This window comes from Mastomys coucha, unplaced genomic scaffold (genome assembly GCF_008632895.1).
Source record: "Mastomys coucha isolate ucsf_1 unplaced genomic scaffold, UCSF_Mcou_1 pScaffold5, whole genome shotgun sequence".
Lineage (NCBI taxonomy): Eukaryota > Metazoa > Chordata > Mammalia > Rodentia > Muridae > Mastomys > Mastomys coucha.
The window spans coordinates 105,849,175-105,857,608 of record NW_022196911.1 but is presented as its reverse complement, the minus strand read 5'-3'; the positions used below and the strand labels follow the sequence as shown (position 1 = coordinate 105,857,608).

The 8,434-nt window shown below is 45.6% G+C and overlaps 1 protein-coding gene across 2 annotated transcripts in view; it reads left to right on the top strand.

Moving 5' to 3' along the window:
* Wipi1 (WD repeat domain, phosphoinositide interacting 1) overlaps positions 1–8,434 on the top strand; it is a 39,636-nt gene that overhangs the window by 14,899 nt on the left and 16,303 nt on the right. The window lies entirely within an intron of this gene.

Here is an 8,434-nt window from a genome sequence, read left to right as displayed (position 1 = left end):
TTCATTCCTAAGCTGCATTCTCACCTGGTCTGACAACACCGAGCCCAGGGTATGCTTTAGGGTCTTTATGACGTTGGAGTTGAAGACACGCATTTGAATAGTGACAGATCGATTTATGAGAATCGTGGTCCCTGCAGGAAGGCTGTGCAGCCTTCCTGGGAGCCCATGAGAAGCATCCTTTTTTGGAGATCCAAGTAAGCAATTAGGCTGGGGCATGCCAGACAGAAGCGTGGGAGAGTCCACATATCCAGTGTTGAAAGGTGTTTACCCCAATGCTTTTCGTGACTGTTCATTACAGAGTAGGTGTGATAATTAGAAGCAGGTTTGAACTTGGTAAGCCTGCATGGTTAACTAGGCAGACCATCTGAACTACAAAGAAGGTGTTTTACTACATCATTTTTTAAAAATACATTTCTCAATTTGGGTGATACGCTGGAATACTGAATCTGGTTAAAGTCTCAGGACCTAATGTTGTGCGTTAAGTTTCTGACCTTTAAGGTTGGAGGAGCTTGTATGTGGTAGGATGAAGTCCCAGGTGTTGGCATCTTACGAATTCATTGAGCTGAAAGTGATCGAGAGTGAGTCTTTCCATCGTGGTGTGGAGGGTCACCCCCACCCCAGAGCAGTCTGTGTATCCATCTAACAACCCGGGTTAATATTTATAAGTCATCTGTTAGAGCACATGTTGTCCTGTACCCACGTGGTGGCTCACAACTATCTCTAACTCCAGGTCTCCGGGGCCAGACATCCTCCTCTGAGATCAACAGGTACCTACATATAAATATGTAGGTGCACATGCATACATACATACCTGGTGCACATACATACATGCAGGCAAAACATTCATACACATAAGATTTTAAAATCTAAAAATTATTCTAATGAGAAAAATTAATGTTTAATATAAAAGCCAGGTTCTAACTCAATGTCACCAAATAACTTCTTCATTTTACTCTAAGTTCCCCAATACCATGACTTTCAATGAATTTTCACAATCTTTGTGGCCCCACACAAGTGGGTTTGTGAGCTTTAGTGTCCCTGTTGGTAATAAGTGTAATGAGATAGGGCCGGAGAGATGGCTCAGTAGTTAAGAGCACTGACTGCTCTTCCAAAGGTGCTGAGTTTAATTCCCAGCAACCACATGGTGGCTCACAACCATCTGTAATGGGGTCTGATGCCTTCTTCTGGTGTGTCTGAAGACAGTGACAGTGTACTCATATAAGTAAAATAAATCTTAAAAAAAAAAAAAGTGTAATGAGATAACAGCCATCCCACAGTCTATACTGAGTATTAAGCCAGGGAAGGTCTGTGAAGGTGGTGGGCACGGGGCTTGCTGCTAAATCCTCCCAGTGTCTCTGTCCCCTCCTTTCTGGGTGATATAAATGCCCTTTGCTGTTGATATCAGGGCTGTGTATGCATGTGTGGTTCTGGGGACTAAACCCAGGATCTCATACATGCTTGTTGTACATTCACTAGCACCAGGTGACTCCTGTCCTCTCTCAGCTCCTGAGGCTGGAGCTGGAGAGACAGATGTCTCGGTGGTTAGAACTCACTATCCTTCCAGAAGACCCATGTTTAGTTCCCAGTACCCACCCAAGTGACGGCACACAGCCCTCCATAAATCTAGTTCCTGGGTATCCAGTGTCTTCCTCTGAGACATGCAGTACACACACGCAGGCAAAATTACACATTAAAATAAATCACACACATTAAAATAAGTAAGTAAAAATAAGTTTTGAAAAAGTTGCTAAGGCTGTCATAAAGTTCCGAGAGAGGCCTTGGTGTGGTGGCGGTACAGTGCTTGACTGGCTACCTACACCAGTTTCATCCCCAGCACTGAAAAAAAAAAGCATAAAGTCCACGCGTTAATGGCTTTGAAGCACATTTCACCAGGAAGGGATTCAGTATGGAAAGTTGCCATTTTAGGAATGAAGGGTTGAACCAGTCTAGGAGAACAGCTATCATATCATAAGGTTCTGGGTGCCCAGCACCAGCAGGCCCCAACAAGGAGAGACAAACCCTCTGCTTACCAGGAACCCAACCCCAGCTGATGCGGGCCAGTCGAAAGCAGAGGCCATAGCGGCAGGGCATGAAGCGGTGAAGCCCAAAAGAAGCTGGGTGTTTGTGGTGGGTATAAGTAATGCTGGAATCTGGGCGGAGGCCGCAGGAGAGGGCCTGAGCTGCACTTCGCTGGGTTTGGGAGGGACAATCAGCACACAGAAAGCTGGGCTCCACCTTGGCTCTTGTTTCTCTAAAGAGAGCAGCATACTTGGGGTGCAGCCAACCCATCTCCTGCCTCACACTCTTTCTTGGCCATTCTGGCTACAGGTCAGAGCTGCTTCAGCATGGAGGCCCAGCCCACCACAGGAAAACAGGGGAAACAACTCTTACTCTTAATTTGAATCCAATGTACACATGTGTGTCCCCTAATAACCAAGTGAGTTCCAAGATCTTTGACGTTTGTTGGTCTCCTTATGCAAGGCTAGATGATGTAGCCTAGAAAACTCAGGCTGTAGGGCGAAAACTGTTGTGTATATAGTCTATCCTTGGCTGGAATGTTGGTCTATAATGTGTTACTGTGGTCGCTTCTCTGCAGCCCAGAACACTCGTTGGTTACTTAATTTTTGCAGTGAGGTAAAAAATAAGGAGAAAATAAATTAAAAAGCAAGAGATTATTTGTGCTCTTGATGAAAGGGAATAAGTCTTGTTTGTTTGTTTGTTGAGACAGGGTCTTACTGTCTAGCCCAGGCTAGCCTCAGACTCTGAATCCTGCCTCTGCCTCCTGAATGCTGGGATTCCGGTGTATAGCCCAACCCCTGCCAAAACTGAATCACTTTTATCTCAAGAAAGCTAGATGTGGGAGTGGTGATACACACCCATAATTCTAGCTCTCAGAAGGCTGAAGCAGGAAGCTTACCTATGCTTTGGAGGCCAGTCTAGGCTATATAATGAGTTCCAAGATAGATAGAGCTACATAATTGAGACCCTGCTTCCTGCCCACCCCCCACCCTCGCCTGCAGGAAAACATGAAAAATATTTTCTGGGTCTCAGATAAACATTACAATAGGATTCATGGATGCATTGATTAGTTCATCTAAAAGACAAGAGGCAAGTTAACCACAGTGCATCCATCTTGATGCCTAATGTCCTTTTAGACCAACAGTCCAAAATAGAAAAATTCACAGCTGCCGCCGTTGCTTCCTCTGAACGGCCTTTGCACGGTGGCGAACTGAGGTGACAGTTGCTGACTTTTGAGAACTGACACCATGTGTGAATAAGCCAAGGTCTTTTCTGTGTATGTCTGAGCAGCCAGCCTCACTCTCTAGTCCCCTCATCCCAGATGGCACCCTCTTTCAGGACAGCACACCAGTTTCCCTCAGCAAGCATCAGAAGTCTCTGCACTGGGAAGAGCATGACTCACTGGGTACCCAGGGCCTTCTTGTATGCATGCTTTGTCTTGTTTTCTACGGAAACACTGCCTTGACCACACAAGCTCCAAAAGTTGCCGTCTAGGGGCTGCGGGGTGGAAGGACTCTGAGGAATCCCCTGCTTGTTTGGTGCTCAGTGTCTGAGGTGACTGTAAATTTCCTTCCGTCTCTCTCACTCCCTGTGTCACTCCTATTCCCCTTGGGTCAGAGATGACAGGCTGTTTCCTTTAAAGAGTTTGGCCAGACCGAGCTGAGAGTTAATTTCCTGCCAGCCAGCAGTCTGTGCCCTGAGCAGTAAGGAGTGGAAATCTCCATGAGAACCCGGCCAGTGATAGAACAGCTGGATGGGGGTGGACAGACAGACTGACCACCTCAGACAGACAGAGGGAATGTTCAGGATCACACATCCCTGTACTCATAGAAGAGAGTCCAGGGTCTTCTTTCTGCAGATGGCAACAGTGGGAACATAAACAGTCTCCAACCAGGGCAGCACAAAGTGACCACAGTCCATGGGACAGTCCTCTCTCTCTCTTTTCTCTTGTCTTTTCTTTCTTTTCTTTTGTCTTCTTCTGAGTCTTTTTTTAAAAGATTTATTTATTTATTTCATGTATACGAGTACACTGTAGCTGTACAGATGGTTGTGAGCCATCATGTGGTTGCTGGGAATTGAACTCAGAATCTCTGCTCACTCTGGCCCCACTCGTTCCAGCCCAAAGATTTATTTATTATTAGAAATAAGTACACTGTAGCTGTCTTCAGACACACCAGAAGAGGGTGTCAGATCTCATTACGGATGGTTGTGAGCCACCATGTAGTTGAGATTTGAACTCAGGACCTTCGGAAGAGCAGTCAGTGCTCTTACCCGCTGAGCCATCTCTCCAGCCCTCTTCTAAGTCTTTTGAGATAAGGTCTTATTCTTCCAGGCTGACTTCAAACTTGCAATCCTCCTACCTCGGCCTCCCAAGTGCTGGACTGACAGGCAGGCACCACCAAACCACACCACACTCAGTGGATTTCTTGACTGTTTAGGAATTGGAAAACATGTTGAGTAAATTGTGGTGGGGCTGGAGCCCAGGGCCTTGTCCAGCTCCACACACTGTGTCACTGAGCTGCAGCCTCCTGACCTGGAAAGTGTCCTCTGAGGCATTAGCTACACTTGATAAAGCAGTTCCTGCTGGGCATGTGACAGAGAAGGTTGGAGGGACTTCCTTAGGATTCTGGTCATGTGATGCTCGAGTTAAAGATGGGCCCTTTTCTTCAGATGTAGGAGAATTACAGGTAAGCAGTCTCAGCACAATAACAGCTATTTACAAAAATAGGCATCAAGTCTAAACCAAGACCGGATACCACAGTAAAACCCCATGCCTGGGCCAGTGTGAAGGCTCAGAGGGTGAAGGATCTCTGGGACCCCACAAAGGAGAGGACTGGTTCCCACGTGTCTTCTGACCTCCACATGCATATCATGACACATGTGTGTCTCCACTGCACTACCCCCCAATAAATACATAAATATAGAAAAACTTTTAAACCTCATGCTTACATAGAAAAATGGCTTTAAGACTATATGTTCAAATGCTGAAAGGAGAGAAAAACCTGAGTTTCACATCTGGCTGCTTTTTTATTTTATTTTATTTTTTTCCTTTTCCCCTTCTCTGTGTTTTCTGGGCTTTGCCACCAGCCAGCACTTTTCTACTAGGAGATAATATCAAAGAAAGAGCCCACTTTGCTTTTTAAAATGACTTTGTGTGGCACCAGTGACGGGAACAGAAAGCTGGGCTGGTCATGGCTATACCTGGAACAGGTCTTCCCGTTCCTGGCGAGCTTCATGAGTCAGTTGGTTGGACTGCTCTGAGATTTGGATGGGAGTGGAGTGGGGGTTGGGAAGTGGTACTCGGGGATGGGATGGACAACCAAAGGAACTTCAGTCAAGCATTGCTGGGGCACTTCATTAAGACTTCATAGGTCTGTTCAGGATCTCTCTCTGAGCTTATGTGGGGCGTCTGAGTGCAAGCCCCAAAGCAAAGCTGTCTAGAAAGGGATTATATGCCCCAGGACACCTGTCTTTATCGTTATCTTTTGTGCCTTTCTTGTTAGAGAAACTCTACATCTAATTCCATACAGGGTGAGACAGAAAATTCAAAGTTAGCTTAAAGCTTTTCTTCCTCCCTGGGATATTTATATCTTCTAAGTTTCCAAGAGACAATTACAAGTGTTTTAGCCAAAGACTCCTGGCTCTCTCAGCCACAAAGATGCTCTCCAGGGTTTCAAAAGTGCGGAGGTAGGTAAGTGAAGGCCTGGTCCCTTAGAGAACCTATCATGGGAGCCCCTTCACTTCAGATGGGAAACAGGCCTGAAAGCCAAGTGGTGCAGGGCAGGTGCCTGGTGGGGAACTGTGTGCCCTTAACCTGTTCCGGTCACCCAGAACTTCCTGCACCTCTGTACTTCCCGAGGGGGAGGCAGAAAGAGAGAGAGAGGGAGGGAGGGAGGGAGGGAGGGAGGGAGGGAGAGAGGTGGGGGGGTAAGAAGGATAATCGAAAATATCAGGGTGGTGGCAGCGCACACAGAGGCAGGCAGATCTCTGAGTTCGAGGCCAGCCTGGTCTATGTAGTGAGTTCCAGGATAGCCAGGTCTACACAGAGAAACCCTGTCTCAAAAAAAAAAAAAAAAAAAAAAAAAAAAAAGAGAGAGACAGACAGACAAAGATGTGGTTAATAAAGGCAACAGTGAGATGGACATATTAGAATGTTCATGTTTACAGGAGATGGTCATAATCTCTGTAATTAATTAACACACGCTAATCAAAATTATTTTAAAGTGAATAGCTTGTGGCTGGAGAGATGGCTCAGCAGTTAAAACCTCTTGCTGTTCTTCCAAAGGACCCCAAATATGTGGTTCCTAACCCCCACTTCCAATTACTTAACCATTGCCCATAACTGCAGCTCCAGAGAATCCCATCCCTTGACTGGCTCCCTGGGGCACCTGTGCACATGTGGTATACACACATACAAACACACACACATATATATATATAAATAAAAAATAAATGAAGTATATAACAGGCTTTGCTGTACGTACAGAGAGTATAGCCGTTGTTGCGATTTTATTACCAAATGTTTTGAGTGTTTTATGTTTGTTATGTGTACTTTATTACACTTATTGCGCACACATGTGGAGGTCAGAGGACGACTTTCATGAGTCTCTTCTCTCCTTCCACCACATGGCTCCTGGGATCTAACTCAGGTTGTCAGGCCTGGTAGCAAGCGCCTTTACCCACGGAGCTGTGTCATCAGACCCACATTTAATTTTAGAATATTCAGCATCCTTTCCCCAAGACATCCTATGCTTCTCAGCCGCCTCTTCATCTTCCCCTAGCTGTGGGTACGGCCTGGTCTCCTTCCATCAGTAAACGTTTACCTGTGCTGACCATTTCACATGGTCTCTCATGACTGCCTCTACTTCTTGCTGTCTCCAAGGCTCATCTCTATCACTTCACATTAGGCTTCAGACCTTCTTATTGGCAAAGAATATCCTGTTGGAAGGACATGGTAGACACACCCATTAGTTCACATGGGTTGTTTCTACCTTGTAAAAATATAGAATAGAATATCGTTGTTTTCATTCTTTGGCAATTTCATCTCCCAATCCTTGCTTCAGGTCTTTTTGTTTTGTAACCTGCTGAGTCCATTGGTGCTGCCCCATGGGAATGTCGACTGATGCTGTTGGCTTGATCTTGCATGCGTCTCTTGCAGGTCTCCACTGCTGTAGTGAGTGCATGAGTATAGTAGTTATGTCATGTCCAGCAGACAGCATTTTAGATCGCTCCCCTCCCGACTTATGATCTTTCTGCCTCTCCTATGAGATGTTCTGTGAGCCTTGGGGTAGAGGAAGGTTCTCACAGGTGCCCCAGCTTGGGCTGAGTACCCAGTGGTCACTTAGTCTCAGTACTTTGCTCACATATGGGTCCACCTTGTCTGGTGATCAGTGCAGAGATGCTTTTATGGCCAAGGATGAAGGCAGCACTAATCAATGTGTATAAACATAAATATTTAGAAGGCAGTTGGACCACACATCCATTCAACAAGACTGCAATAGAACACTCCTTCTAGGGCCTGTGATCTCCAAAAGCTATGGATTTCTGACTGGCTTTACACTCCCAGGCATAAATTCTCTCTTGTAGATTCAGTTCAAAAGCTGTTGGCTACCTCCATAACCTTTGTACCACCATTGCAACAATGGGTAATTCTTATCCGTTAGGTTGCTATTGTAACATGCAGGGTTTCCCACTGGGTTAGACTTCTGATGACCTGTCTCCTCTGGTGGCCTGCACAGAAGTTTCCAGGTCAGTTCAAGCCTGATTTCCTTGTCTCCTGCAACCAATGTGTGTTGAACATCAGTAATAGTATCTGTTTGTAATAGTAAGGCAAGCAACCAAAAGCCTGTGTTTTGGGGGGCACCTCAGTGTTCTCACCAAAAGCCTGTGTTTAGGAGGGGCACCTCAGTGTTCTCACCAAAAGCCTGTGTTTTGGGGAGCACTTCAGGGTTCTCACTAATCAATTACTTATAGAGAGGTGTCTCATGTCTGAGATTGAGGTTTTCATTTAATAACCCATAACTTCTTGGGAAAGCATCATCTACCCAGAGGGTGGCTGTATTCAAACTCCCCCTTTTAAAAAAAGAAAATGTTCTGAATTAGTTTTCAAAGCTGTGGTCTCCATACATCCTTAGTTTTGGTTAAACTACTTGCACCTCTCCCATCCTCTGTATTTCAAGGGTTTGGTGCTGATGGATACTGTTAAGTGTACACATTCATATGTAAGTTTTTGTGTGGACATTGCTTTTATTTCTTTCTGGTGTATAAGTGAGAGTAGAATTTCCAGGTCCTGTGACAACTGTGATTAACTTCTGAGAATATCCAGGTGGCTCTCTAACACACTGCCTGATTCATACCCTGCACACTTCCAACCTTTCCATCTCCTCACACTGCCCGATTCATACCCTGCACACTT